Source organism: Gorilla gorilla, chromosome 6 (assembly GCF_029281585.2).
Source record: "Gorilla gorilla gorilla isolate KB3781 chromosome 6, NHGRI_mGorGor1-v2.1_pri, whole genome shotgun sequence".
Lineage (NCBI taxonomy): Eukaryota > Metazoa > Chordata > Mammalia > Primates > Hominidae > Gorilla > Gorilla gorilla.
This window is the reverse complement of record NC_073230.2, coordinates 61,167,149-61,183,304: the sequence shown is the minus strand read 5'-3', so window position 1 is coordinate 61,183,304 and position 16,156 is coordinate 61,167,149.

Sequence of the window (16,156 nt, the reverse complement as noted above, 5' to 3'; positions counted from 1 at the left end):
TGTCTGGCTGTTCATCTGTGACCTTTGTAATATTATTTATAATGAGTAGATAAACACAAGTATTTCCCTGAGTTCTGTGGAGGACTTCAGCAAATTAATTGAAGCCAAGGAGGGCATCATGGAAACCCCAGATTTATAGCAGGTTGGCCAGAAATACAAGTTCTCCTGGGACTTGCACCTGTCATATGAAGTGGGGGCAGGCTTGTGAGACTGAGCCCTTAACCCTATGCCCTGACAGACAGTGTCAGAATTGAGTTAAATAATGGAGCACCCAGCTGGTCCCTGCTATAGAATTGTTTGGTGTGTGGAGAAAAATACTCATACATTTAATGTCAAAAGTGTTCTGCAAGTATTGAGAGGGGTGAGTGGAAAACCAGGAAAACAATTTGTTTCCCATTTCTTACAAATGAGAACACACAGTATCTTAAGATGTCTGTTCTTTCCAAATTTATATTCAAAATTAATGCAATCCAAATCAAAATTTTATCAGATTAGCTTTAGAGACTAACAAATTGTAAAATTATTAACAAGTACAGAGGAGCTAAGATAGTTAAAACAAATTTGAAAAGAACAAAGTGTTATGACTTGAAATACCTAATTTCAGGATTCACTATACAGCTACAATAATCAACATCGTATGTTATTGGCAGAAGGATAGACACATAGATGAGTGGAGTAGAATAAAAAGCCTAGAAAGACATCCATTTATATGTGAACAATTAAATTTTGACAAAACTCATATGTATCTAACACAGAAAAGCTAGTCTTTTAAAAAATATTTGGAACAACCAAGTATTCATTAAAAAAATACTCAATCTTTACCTCTCATCACATATAAAATTAACTTGAAGGTGATCTAAACCTTAAACTTAAATCTATAAATAAAAAAAGTCTACAAAAATGTGGGATAAAAATTTTTGTCTTTGGTATAGCCAAATATTTCTTTGCTAGAATATAAAATGCATTGGTAACTTATGAATTGTACTTTATAGAACTAAAGCAAAAATACTCCCAAAATGCCCATTTTCATACACTGATAATACTACACTGATGATTTTGAAAACATAGACAAAATGGATGACATTTTCTGGGAAAACTAATTAATAAAAATAATACACCAAAAGCAGAAACCTGTATAAACTATGAAACAAATTGGGCTAATTAATGGCAAAAATTTTAAACTAAGGCAATTCCCATATTATTCTGAGAAAACTTTAAAGAGACTATAAAGTTCTCAGGTTATAAGCAAAATGTTCTGTATTATTGAAAAAGTGGGAAAACCTCCTGATTTATTAAGGAATACCAGAATAACCTTGACACCAAAAACTGACAGGATGAACAACGAAACTCTAGATATATCTTACTGCTGAATATAGTTGCCAACATTTTAATTTAATTCTAACAAATCAAATTGAGCAGTATATTAAAATTATGGCAAAGTGCAATTTATTCTAAGAACAAAAGTCTGATTCCATGTTAATTTTTTCTTTTTGTAATATACAGCTGCACCTTTCAGCACTTTCTAAAGTTTTTGGCCTCATAAGATAGCATTTGTATTAGTGAGAGGTATACATTGAATGAATTTCTTTATTTTAAACATTCATAAAGTAGAAGAGGGCTAAGAATAAAGTAGATAAGCCTTTTCATTTCATTTCTTTCTGCTCTTCCTTCATCTCTTTTGCATGTGCAGCTACACCTCACATGAATGCCTATCCGTTCCTAGGCAAAGATTACCTTACAACTTCTCCTGTGCAGTTCACCATTTCCAGAGTTCCTCCAATTAAAGAAATGCTAGTCTAGCTGCAGTTCCCCGGGTAAACTAAAAAATATCCTATATGATTACATTGTTCCCTGTCTGTTCTGTACAAATGATAATGGTTTCACTGTTTAATACACTCATTTTTTTATGTTCCCAGGAGAATGCAGGTCAGGGATTATGGGCATTAATACTATTTCAGTTATTTCCTAGTCGATATATCCTAGGTGCATCATGTTCTCTAATAATCTTCTTTAAAAATACAATCTTATTTTAGTGCAGAAACCATTTTTAATACTTTGCTTATTGTATTGTTAAACTATATCTTTTCAAAATGCATTATGAACTAATTCAAACTTAGCAAAAGATGCATGTACCCAGCTTAAGAAATACCGCAAATAGTAGTGTTCATGTGTATCTTTTCTAATCAAATTATCCTACCTCAATTTTTCACCAAAGAGTCAAGTGTTCATTTTACATGCATTTTTATCACCACATCAAATATGTCACAATCATATGTAGCATTATTTTTCATGTTTCTAAACTTTATAAAAATGCTATCATACTGCATGTTTCAGCTGAAAATTTGCTTTATTCTACCCAACAGGGTTTGTTTTCCTCTAAGATTTTTCTAAGTTAATACTTATAGCTTTACAAATGTATTCTCACAATGCATAATTCTTTATTATATCAACAATTTAAAGTGTTGATTTGCCTGTTGACAATTTAGGGCATTTATACTTTTTTTTGGCTACTATAAAGGGTGCTACAATGATCATCCCTGCATATGTCAGTTTGAGGCACACAAGCAAGAATGTTTTAGCAGTTGCATTGTTTAGACAGTGGAAACATGCATCTTCAGCTTCCATATTTATTGATGAACTTCTCTACATCAAGTTGGGTAATTTTTATAACCTTTATTATGTGTATGTTCAACTAAGTTTCTCTTTGCCATATTTCTCTCCATTCATCACTCCCAGCAATTCCTTCCTTCTTTTTTATGTGACTTTTCTATGTGGACGCACATCCTAAAATGGCTATAATCATTATAGGAGTGTGTCCATCCTGCTTCTGTGGGTGAGAAGCAGGAGGTGGGGATTAGTTCCAAAGTACAAGTAATTCTTTTGGGTGGAGTCAGGATGTCAAGGTGAGTGCTTCATACCCCTATTCAGAGACATCTATCAAATTACATTTTGGCCTTAATCTTTTTTAATCCACTGTTGTTTAAATTCAAGGGTCTGTGCTATAGAGTTCTGTCACTTCTTTTTGTAAATGAGATAATCTGTAGTTTACTGTAACATAGCTCCATTTAACCACCCTCTTATGGTAGGATTATAGCCACAGTATAGTGTTAAATATTTGCAGAAGTAGAGATGTTTGCATTAAGTTCATTCATAATGTTTTAAAAACTCATAAAGCAGAAGAGGTCCAAGAAAAAGAGCTAACCTCTCTAATTTTTGTATACTTATGAAAGGGTTCTTTTCACCTTCATATTTATTTGTACTGTTCTAACCCGAGCCATTAGAATATTCCAATTACCTTGTCTCTATGTTTTTCCTAGTATCCAATTGCATTAGCAAGAATTTTCAGTAACATATTAAAAACAAATAAAAGAAATAATATAAAGAGTGAGCAGGCTTGCTTTGGCCCTGATTCATTGGGAATAACCTCTATTGTTTCACTACTTAAGTGACAATTTTACTAAATTTGGGGCTTTGGTATAAGTTAAATAACAGCCAACCTGTCTTCTTTAAAAAAAATTTCTAATATGATGGTCTATTTATTTATTTTTTAACTTCTATTTTAGGTTTGTGGGTACATGTGAAGATTTTTTATATATGTAAACTCGTGTCAAAGAGTTTGTTGCGCAAATTATTTCATCATTCACGTACTAAGCCTTGTACTCAATAGTTATTTTTTCTGCTCCTCCCCCTCCTCCCACCATTTACCCTGCAATAGGCTTCAGTGTCTGTTGTTCCCTTTTTTGTGTTCATGTGTTATCATTTAACTCTCACTTGTAAGTGAGAACATCCGGTATTCAGTTTTCTGTTCCTGCATTAGTTTGCTAAGGATAATGGCCTTCAGCTCTATTCATGACCCTGCAAAGGACATGATCCCATTCATTTTCCTTTTTTTTTTTTTTCTTTCAAGACAGAGCCTCCCTGCATCCCCCAGGCTGGAGTGCAATGGTGCGATCTCAGCTCACTGCAACCTCCGCCTCCCGTGTTCAAGTGATTCTCTTGCCTCAGCCTCCTGAGTAGCTGGGATTACAGGCACCCACCACCATGCCCAGCTACTTTTTGTATTTTTAGTAGAGAAGGGGATTCACCATGTTGGTCAGGCTGGTGTTGAACTCCTGATCTCAGGTGATCTGCCTGCTTCAGCCTCCCAAAGTGCTGAGATTACAGGCATGAGCCACCATGCCTGGCCAATCTCATTCATTTTTATGGCTGCATAGTATTCCATTGTGTATATGTACCACATCCTCTTTATGCAATCTGTCACTGATGAGCATTTAGGTTGATTCCATGTCTTTGCTATTGTGAATAGTGCTGCAGTGAACATACATGTGCATGTGTCTTTATGATAAAATGGTTTATATTCCTCTGGGCTTATAATGAATAATGTAGAATGTAATGGTAATGAGGAATTGCTGTACCATTTTACACAATGGTTGAACTAATTGACACTCCCACCAACAGTGTATAAATGTTCCCTTTTCTCTGTAACCTCTCCAGGATCTGTTATTTTTAATAATTACCATCCTGACTGGTATGAGACGGTATGTCATTATGATTTTGATTTGCATTTCTCTAATAACCAGTAAAATTGAGGGTTTAAAAATATGACTGTTGGCTGCATGTATTTCTACTTTTGAGAAGTTTCTGTTCATGTCCTTTGCCCACTTTTTAATGGGGTCATTTGTTTTTCTCCTGAAAATTTGTTTAAGTTCCTTATACATGCTGGATATTAGACCTTTGTCCAATGCATAGCTTGCAAAAATTTTCTCCCATCCTGTAAGTGGTCTGTTTACTCTGTTGATAGTTTCTTTTGCTGTACAGAAGCTCTTAAATTTAATTAGATCACATTTGTCAGTTTTTGCTTTTGTTGTGATTTCACTGGGTGTCTTTGTCTTCAAATCTTTGCCCATTCCTATGTCCAGGATGGTATTGCCTAGGTTATTTTCCAGGGTTTCTATATTAGGTGGGTGCAAACATAACTGCAGTTTTTGTCATTGAAAGTAATGACCAAAACCACAATTACTTTTTTGTACCAACCAAATAGTTTGGGGTTTTACATTTAAGTCTTTAATCCATCTTGAGTTGATTTTTGTACCTGATGTAAGGACGGGATCTCTAGCTTCAATCTCCTGCATATGGCTAGCCAGTTATCCCAGCATCATTTATTGAATAAGGAGTCTTTACCCCATTGCTTGTTTTTGTCAGCTTTGTAGAAAATCAGATGGATGCGGGTGTGCAGCCTTATTTCTGGGCTCTCTATTCTGTTTCACTGGTCTATATATCTGTTTTTGTAGCAGTACCATGCTATTTTGGATACTGTAGCCCTACAGCAAGTTTGAAGTTGGGTAACGTGATGCCTCCAGTTTTGTTCTCTTTGCTTAGGATTACCTTGGCTATTTGGGCTCTTTCTCAGTTCCATATGAATTTTAATTTTTTTTTTTTAGTTCTGTAAAGAATGTCATGGGTAGTTTGATAAAAATAACATTGAATCTGTAAATTGCTTTGGGCAGTATGGCCATTTTAACAATATTTATTCTTCCTATCCATGAACATGAAATGTTTTTTCATTTGTTTGTGTCTTCTCTGATGTCTTTGAGCAGTGTTTTGCAATTCTCATTGTAGAGACCTTTCACCCCCTGGTTAGCAGTATTTCTAGTTATTTTATTCTTTTTATGACAATTATGAATGTGATTGTCTTCCAGATTTGGCTCTTGGCTTGGCTGTTGTTGGTGTATAGGAATGCTAGTGATCTTTGTACAGCGATTTTGTATCCTGAAACTTTGCTGAAGTTAATCAGCTGAAGAAGCTTTTGGGACAAGACTATGGGGTTTTCTCAATATAGAATCATGATATTGAGTGCATTTGACAACAACAAATAATGTTTTCCTGCAGCCTTTCAACATTTAAGGAATTATCATACAATGCATTGTATTCCAATGTAGTTTATGATTATATTAATTGATTAATGAGACACATTAATGTCTCTGTAGTTAATCACCACAGTATATTATTTTTTACTAATATATTGCTAGAATCTGTTTAATAACATATTCGTCATTGTTGCATTTATGTTGTTACATTTTGGTCTTTTATTTCGATGTTGTGCAATTAACATCAGTTTGAGGTATAAACATTATATTTGATTAATAAAAGTAATTAGAAGCATTTTTTAATGTTGTTCTCTAGATAATTTTAAGTAGCACTGAGATTACCCAGACCTTAAAATGCTTGAAAAATTCCCTGGGGAATTCATCTGGCTCTGGCACTTTTTTTTGAGATAGGTATTTTTACCTCTCTCCATTTCATCTGTATTAATTGGCATCTAATTACCACAAATTAGCTCAATGTTTGAATTTTACTGGGTCTGATTTTGGTAAATAAAATTTACTTTGAATTTTTAAATTTTATCTGCATTTTAAAACTGGTCTTATTTTTATAATATTTTTGTTTGAGCCAATGATTATTCCCCTTCCAATATATTTTTGAAGTATTTTTACTTTTTTCCTGATTCTCCTCTTTTGGTTGGTATTCCGTATTGCTTTTACACAGAATAAAATTCAGTTTAAGTTTGGTTTTTCTATTTTTATGTATATTATTTTCTGCATTTACTTTTTAAATTTGAATTATAACTTTTCTAGACTATTGAGTTATGCATTTAGTTCATTTACTCTTATCATTTAATATTGGTCAATAAAGCATTTAAAGCTATACATTTTATTTGGTAATTGCTTTTATTTTATATAAATTCATACAGATAGCGTTTCATTGTCATTAGTTCTTATAAATTCTACAATTTTAGTTTATATTGACTCACTTTTCCCAAAAATTGTCTGGTAGATTTTCCCCTGATTTCCTGATGGAATAATCTCTGTTTTTTGCTTCACTTTTGACCATTAGTACTGCACTATAGTTAATGAAAATTGTTTTTATTATTCCCAAATTATGGCATTCTTAGGTTTTCTTGTTGTCCTAATATCTGATTAATTTTTGTGAATGTTCTATGTGCAATGAGAGAAGTTTTATTCTTTAGTAAAGTCATATAATATCTATATGTACATGCATAAAGCCTACATTTAATTATATTAGTAACATTTTATATTTTCATACTTAATCTTGTTGCTCTGACATTTTATGTGATAAAAATGGGATGATAAATTCTGCTATTGTGAGTACTTTTCTGTCTAATTTTCCTTTCATCTTATACACTTTCTTTTTTTCTTATAATTTTCAATACAGGTGACTTGATGCATAGATATATATCAAGGTCAATGGTAACTTTTACCACTGACAAATATTCTTTTTTCCATTGAAATCTATAAAGCATAATTTGGTTGAGTGTGGTGGCTTAGGCTTCTAATCCCACAACTTTGGGAGGCCGAGGTGGGCGGATCACTTGAGGTCAGGAGTTCAAGACCAGCCTGGCCAATATGGCAAAAGCCTGTCTCTACTAAAAATACAAAAATTATCTGAGCATGGTGGCCGCACCTGTAATTCCAGCTACTCTGAAGGCTGAGGTGGGATAATTGCTTGAACTCGGGAGGTGGAGGTTGCAGTGAGCTCAGATGGTGCCACTGTAGTCCAGCCTGGGTAACAGAGTGAGACTCTTTCTCAAAATAAATACATACATACATACATACATACATACATAATAATTTAAACTTTTCTGATACTGGATTTCCTATGAATAATTGTGTTTTTAATATGCCTGGCGTATCTGCCCATCTCTTGTTTAGGTCTATCTAAATCCCTCTGTCTATGGTTTGTCTCTCATATACAGCACACAGTTGGATTTTAATTATTGAGCAAATTTGAAAATAAACCACTTTTAATAAAAGAACTGTGCTCATTTACATAATTGATATGAATGACATATTTGGTCCCAAATCCTTTGTAATATTTTTAAAGCTTTATTGAGGTATACTTGGCCTAAAATAAATTGTATATACTAAAATAATGTGATAAACTTTGACATGTGAATATACTCTTAAATCATCCCCACTTTGAAGACACAACACGTACATTGCCTTGAGGTTCCTCCTGTCTCCTCCTAATCTTATCATTGATGTCCTTTCTTTCCCACCAAATGCCATTCAAAATTATGTATCGATCTATTTTGTCACCGTAGATTAGTTTGCATTTTCTAGAATTTTATAGAATTAGAATTCTAAAAAGTATGCTTTTTCACCTTTTAAATACAACACAATTATTTTGAGGTTTATCCATATCCTGCATGTCAATAGTCCATTTCTTTTTATTATTTTGTGGTATTCCATTGCATGAATACATGACAGTCTAACTATCCACATGTTAGTGATATTTGAATTGTTTCCATTTTTTTGGCTGTTACAAATAAAGTTGCTGTTAATATCACTGTACAAAATTTTTTATAGAAATAAGCTTTTTTTTTCTTCTCTGGGGTAAATATCTAGGAGGAGACTGGCTTAATCATATGGTAGGTTTATGTGTAATGTTTAAATAAACTGCCACTTTCCCATAATGTCCACACCTCTTCTCATTTACATTATCAGTGTAGAAGAACTTCAGCTCCTTCATAGTCTTGTAAACACTTGGTATTGTCAGTCTTTTTAATTTTAGCTTCTTTAGTGGGTATGTAAGTCATACCTCATTCTGGTTTTAATTGGCATTTCCCTACTGATTAATATGTTGAGTATTTTTAAATATATTTATTTACCATCCATATATTTCTATATAAATTTTTCAATGTATTTTTTTCTATTTTGAGTATTGATTTTTATGATTATGATTTTTTGAGAATTCTTATATATTCTAGATACAAGTCTTTCTTCAGGTATGTAATTGGCAAATGTTTTTGTTTCATATGTGATTTTTCTTGATTGTTAATGGTGTTTTTTGAATAGCAGACTTCTTAATTTGATGAGGTCCAGGTTATCCTCCTTACTGAAGAAAAAAATTGTTGTTTATGGTGTATCTTAAAACTCTTTTTTCAACCTAATGATGGTCACAATTATTTTCTCCTGTAAATTTTTCTATAAATTTAATTCTTCTAGGTATTATATTTGGGTCTCAGATCAATTTTGAGTTACTCTATGGATTGGAGTTTTGTTTATTTTTCTGTTTAAGTTTTCGTTTGATTGCTTGCACATAGTTATCCAATAGTTTCAGTATTATTTACTGAAGAAACCATCTTCTCTTTACGGAATTGCCTTAGCACATATGTCAAAAATTTCCAGACGTACAGGGACCTATTTCTGGATTCTACATGCTGTTCTACTGATTTATTTGCATATATTTGCACTAAAATTGAATAGACTGAATTACAGTAATTTAATAATTAATATTGAAATCAAGTGGTATTTGTCTTCCAAATTTATTTATTTATTTTGAAGCAGGTTCTCACTCTGTCACCCAGGCTGGAGTGCAGCGGTGTAATCATGACTCACTGTAGCCTTAGCCTCCTAGGCTCCAACAATCCTTCACTTCTACCTCCTGAGTAGCTGGAACCACGGGCATGTGTCACCATGCCCAGCTGATTTTTGTAATAATTTTTTGTACAGGCAGGGTCTTGCTATACTGCCCAGGCTGATCGTGATGTTTATGTAAATAACTAGAAATGAATTGAGTCTGTAAGACAAGAAGCAACAATATCTACATATAAGTACTGTACTCTATTGACAAAGTTGCTCCTTACAGGGTTATGGGTGAACAATTCCACAACCACTAAATATGCATCTGAGATTGAACAATTAAGTAACTTTCTGGCAGATGGTATGAGCCAGGTTTGGTGGAAGGTTACAGACAAGGAAGGAGTAAGGCTAGAATAATGTATGTCATACTTCTTTATACTTCATTAGAGTTGGAGACATTAGCATGAATGCATACTTAGCTTAATATATAGATGAATATAATAAACATGTTTAGAGAAGTCTCTATATACACTGATTAATATATAAGTGCATATTTTCCTGCTTTTTCAGCAAAGAAGGCCTAGAAGCAATGATATTTGACAGCAAGAAGTATATCCTACCCACAGATCTTGTTTTCTCACAGCATCCTCCAATGAAAAGAAACAGGGATCTTTTTTCCTTGGTTTATCTATTGTTATATTATAGGGTTGGGGTAGAAACTGCCAGATTTGAACCTGGATTATCATTTAGTGCCAAAAACTAAAGAAGTGTTCAAACAAAAATAATGATGGCGTATGTCAAAAATGTAGAGGTTTCAATTGTCAATGCTTGAATAACTTGAGCAACAAAATAAATAAATAGTATTAGAGTACAACTCAAAGGTAAATATCCTTGAGTATACGCAGATATAAGGAAATATCTGTCATGCCTATAATCCCAGCACTTTGGGAGGCCAAGGTGGGCAGATCACGAGGTCAGGCGTTTGAGACCAGCCTGGCCAACATAGTGAAACCCCGTCTCTACTAAAAATACAAAAGTTAGCTGGGTGTGGTGGCATGCGCCTGTAGTCCCAGCTACTTGGGAGGCTGAGGCAGGAGAATTGCTTGAACCCAGGAGGTAGAGGTTGCAGTGAGCTGAGAGCATGCCACTGCACTCCAACCTGGGGGACAAAGTGAGACTCTGTCTCAAAAAAAAAAAAAAAGAAAATATTTGAACAAATAAATAAATAAGAAATGATAGACAAATCTCCCACGTAGTAAAACTTCAATAGTTTAAATAGACATTCCCCAAGAGGTGATATATCTTCCCACCACTTAAGAGTAGGATGCACACATTGACTTTCTTCTAAAGAATACTGTAGAGAAATGGTAACAGAGATTAAATTTACAGTGTGCAAACCTGGCCAGTGTTAACTAAGACATATGACCAAAGTTGACAGTAAAACTGATAAGTCAGGATCATAGCACACACACTTGATATGATGTAGTCATTCTTCTAATAAATCATAATTCCAGTCTATTTATGAGAAAACCCCAGACAAATCTTAATTGAGGACCATCTTACTAAAACCTGACAATATTTCCCAAAACGCTTAAGGTCATCAAAAACAAATGAAAATACGAGAAACTGTCAAAGCAAAGAGGTGGCTAAGGAGACATAATGACTAAATAAATTATAGTATCCTGGATAGGATATTGGAATATCAAAAGGACACTAAATAAACCAAGTAAATATTAACAATGTATAGGCTTTGCTTAATAATGTGCCGGTATTAATTCACTTGTTGTGTCAAAGATACCACCACAATATATTAACAACAGAGGACACACAATGTTGGGTAAGTGAAATTTCCTGTATTATCTTTGCAAATGTCCACCTAAAGTATTCCTAGGTAAAAGTTTGTCTAAAAACAAACAAACCAAAAGCAATTTCAAATTCTTAGTATACCACATAGATTATTATCTGCTCAAGAAATTCTGCATAAATGGTTATTGATCTTGTTAATAAGGCAGTGCATCTGAGAGATGCTTAAAAATGCACCAATGTTTATGTTTCAGGATATCAGAAGGGTTGATTTTTGAAGTTAACAGTTTATATTAGGAATAACATGTTACCAAAATACAGAAAAGTCTGTCAATTTTAAAGTAAAATATATCTCTCTTGAATATGAGGGGAACAATCGGGAATTGAAGCTATAATTAAAGAATACATTCAAAACCCACAAGGCATTAGCATACTATTCAGGAATGTTTCCAAATATATGTACATATTGTATTCTTTCTATATGATAATTTATATTTAACCTTATTCTATGTGTTTTATATTAAAACTTTAAACACTGCATTTCACTGATTTAAGACTAGATTAATGTTAAAAATTTTACAAACCAAAAGCAATATACAGACTGAATGTAATCTATATCAAAATCCCAATGACATTCTTCACAGAATAGAAAAAGCAATCCTAAAATTTATATGGGACCACAAAAGACCCAAATAGCCACAACAATTCTGAGAAAGAAAAACAAAGATGAAGGCATCACACTGCCTCATCAAAATTATATTACGAAGCCTTACTAATCAAAAGAGTACGGTACTGGCACAAAATCAGACGCAGAGACCACTGGAACAGAATAGGGAGCCCAGAAATAAAACCAAACATACACAATCAACTAATTTTTTAAAAGGTCACCAAGAGGACACAACAGGCAAGAGAAACAGAGATACCTTGGTTTTATGGTGCTTTGCTTTATTTTACTTCACATATATTGCATTTTTTAAATGAAACTTTGGGCAACCCTGCATCAGGTAACTTTTATCAATGCCATCTTTTCAACAACATGTGCTCATTTTATGTGTCTCTGCCACATTTTAGTAATTCTCAGAATATTTCAAACTTTTTTATTGTTACTTTAACTGTTATGGTGATCTGTGATTAGTTATCTTTGATATTACTATTGTAATTGTTTTGGGATGACACAAACTGTGCTCATATAAGATAGTGGACTAAATTGGTAAATGTATGTGTTCTGACTGCTCTGCCAATCAGCCATTTCAACTTTTCTCTCCATATCCTTTTTCCTCCGTCTTCCCTGAGACACAATAATACTGAAATCAGGCCAATTCATAACCCTACAATGGCCTCTAAGTGTTTACAGGGTAGAAATAGTCACACGGATCTCATTTTAAATCAAAGCTAGACATGATTAAGCTTAGTAAGCAAGATAGGCTGAAAGCTAGTCTTCTTGCACAAAACAGTCAAGTTGTAAATGCAAAAGAAAAGTTTTTTTTAAAAAAATCAAGTGTTACTCCAGTTGACATAGAAATAATAAGAAGTGAAACAGCCTGAGGTAGTGGCCTGGATAGAAGATCAAATCAGTAACATTTCCTCAAGTCAACACCTAATCCTGGGCAAGGTTCCAACTCTCTTCAATTCTATGAAGGCTGAGAGAAGTAAGGAAGTTGAAGAAGAAGAGTTTCAAGCTAGCAGAGGTTGGTTCATGAGGTTTAAGGAGAGAAACTACCTCTATAACACAAAAGTGAAAGGTGAAACAGCAAGTGCTGGTGTAGAAGCTGCAGCAAGTTTTCCAGGACATCTAGCTAAGATCATTGATGAAGGTGGCTACACTAAACAGGAGATTTTTAAATGTAGATAATAGAGTCTTCTATTGAAAGAAGATGCCTTCTGGGACTTTCATAGCACTTTCAGAGGAGAAGTCAATTCCTGGCTTCAAAGCATCAAAGGACAGGCTGATTGTCTTGTTAGAGGCTAATGTAGTTGGCAAGTTTCAGTTGAAGCCAATGCTCATTTACTAATTCAAAAAAGCTAGTGCCCTTAAGGGGCCCAGAAAAGCTAGGGCTGTTCTGCTAAATCTACTCAGTCAGTGCTCTATCAATGGAACAACATAGCCTTGAAGACAGCACATCTGTTTATAGCATGGTTTGCTGAATATTTTAAGCCCTCTGTTGAGACCTACCACTCAGAAAAATAAAATTTCTTTCACAATATTACTGCTCATCGGCAACGCACCTGTTAGCCCAAGAGTGCTGATCGAGATCTACAGGGAGATTACTAATGTTGTTTTCACAACTGCTAACATACTGTGTATTCTGTACCCCATAGATTAAAAAGTAATTTTGACTTTCAAGTCTTATGATTTAAGAAATACAACTTACAAGGCGCTATAGCTGTCATGGATAGTGATTCCTCTGCTAAATCTGGGCAAAGTAAATTAAAAGCCCTTCAGAAATAATACACCACTCTAGCTGCCATTAAGAACAATAGTGATTCATGAGAGAATGTCAAAATATCAATATTAACAGGAGTTTGGAAGAAGGTGATCCCAGCGCTCATGGATGACTTTAGTGGGGCTCAAGACTTCAGTGGAGGTAGTCACTGCAGATATGAAAGTACCAATAGAACTAGAATTAGAAGAGGAGCCTTAAGATGGGGCTAGATTGCCACAATCTCATAATACGACTTGAGTTGATGAGAAGTTGTTTCTTATGGATGAGCAAAGAAAGTGATTTCCTTAGGTGAAAACTACTTCTGGTGAAGATGTTATAAACACTCTTGAGATGAAAACAAAGGATTTAAAAAATTACATAAACTTGGTTGGTAAAGCAGTGTGGCAGGGTTTGAGAGGATTTACTTCAATTTTGAAAAAAACAAAAAACGTGGTACTGTAGGTAAAATGCTATCAAGCACTATTTCATGCTATGAGGAATTTTTTATGAAAGGAAGAGTTAATGGATGTGGCCCACTCATTTTTATCTTATTTCAAGAAATTGCCACAGTCATCTCCAACCTTCAGCAACCACCACTTTGATCAGTCAGCAGCCATCTATATGGAGGCAAGACTCTCTACCAGCAAAAATATTATAACTCATTGAATGCTCAAAAAATTATTAGCATATGTTAACAATACAATATTTTTAATTAAGGTATGTGTATTGGTTTTCATTAGACATAATGTTATTGTACGCTTACAATATAGGGCAAACATGACTTTTATATGCAATGACAAACCAAAAAATTTATGTGACTCACTTTATTGCAACATTCACTTTATTGTGGAGGCCTGGAGATGGAATAATATTATAAACTGTCTGGGCAAAACTGGATTTTCACATGGAAAAGAATTAAATTGAACTCTTATCTTACACCATAAACAAAAAACAACTTAAAATGAATAAAAGACATATATGTAAGATCTGAAACTATAAAACTCATAGAAGTGAACATAGAAGCAAATCTCCTGGAAATGGCGATGGCAATGAATTTTTGTATATCATACCAAAAGCACAGCCTACAGAAACAATAATAAAACGGTGAGATTACGTCTAACTAAAAATGTTTCTGGCCATCAAAGGAAACAATCAACAAAATGAAACAGCAGCTTACAGACTGGAAAAAAAAATTTACAAACCATGTATCAGATGTAAAGAACTCATTCAACTTAATATGAGAAAAACAAATAATCTGAATAAAAATCAGCAAAGGACCCAAATAAACATTTTTTTTTCAAAGAACGTATAAAAATAACAAATCATTATATGAAGTTTCTCAGTATCATTAATTTTTAGAAAAATGCAAATAAAAGCCACTATGAGATACCAGCTTGCACCTGTTAAAATAGCTATTATCCAAAATTTAGACGGTGGCAGCCCTACCTCATCTCCATGCCGCCACTGCTACCACTGCAAATGCATGCACGGATGCTGGCGGCCCTGCACCTACTGATGCCACAGCCACCATCACAAACACAAGCATGGAGCCTAGTATTCCCATCCCCACCAGCACGCCATCTCTGCCACATCACAGGAGAGGAATGCCACAGCCCTACACCAGCCAGTACCCGACTCCAGCTGACATGTGAGCTCCCCACCGCACTCCCATGGCTACTGGCATGCATGAGTAAACACGGTCCTCATTGTGACTTCTCTGAATGCTTTGGCCGGCCCCACCCATCAGAATATTGTGGCCAGTGGACTAGGAACACCTTGGCAGCTCCAATTCAGCAGGTTCCTAACCTCAAGGGGCCAGAGAAAAAAGGCAGGGACTACTAGCAATCCCCCAGAGGTAAAGCACGCAGCCCAGGAATGCTGAGCTCAGCCTTGGCCCCCCCAAAATACTCCAGAAAGACATCCAGTTGACTGAACCCTTCTTATACCACAATCAAATACTCAAGGGCATCAAAGAAGATAAAAGCACACACACACACACACAAAATAAATCTGCTCAAAGTATAGCAACTTCAAAGATTAAAGGAATGTCAGCCTTCACAGATAAGAAAGAACCAGTGCAAGAATTCTGGCAACTCAAAGAGTTGGAGTATTTTCTCACTACACTAGTTCCCAGGCAGTGATTCAGAATAGATTCAGATATAGAAAGAGAATTCGGAATATAGACAGCAACAAAGATGATCAAGTTTCAGGAGGAAGTCAAAACCCAACCCAAGGAATCTAAGAAATATAATGAAAAGATAAAGGAGATGAAAGACAAAATGGCCATTTTAAGAAACAACCAAACTGGCCTGATAGAGCTGAAAAACTCACTTCAAGAATTTCATAATACAATCACAAGTGTTAACAGCAGAACTGACCATGCTGAGGAAAGAGTCTCAGATTGCAAAGACCAGTACTCTGAAATATTGCGGCCAGACAAAAATAAATAAAAACAAATGAAGAAGAATGAATGAAGCCTCTAAGAAATAAGGGATTATGTAAAGAGACCAAACCTAAGGTTCATTGGCATCCCTGAAAGAAAGGGAG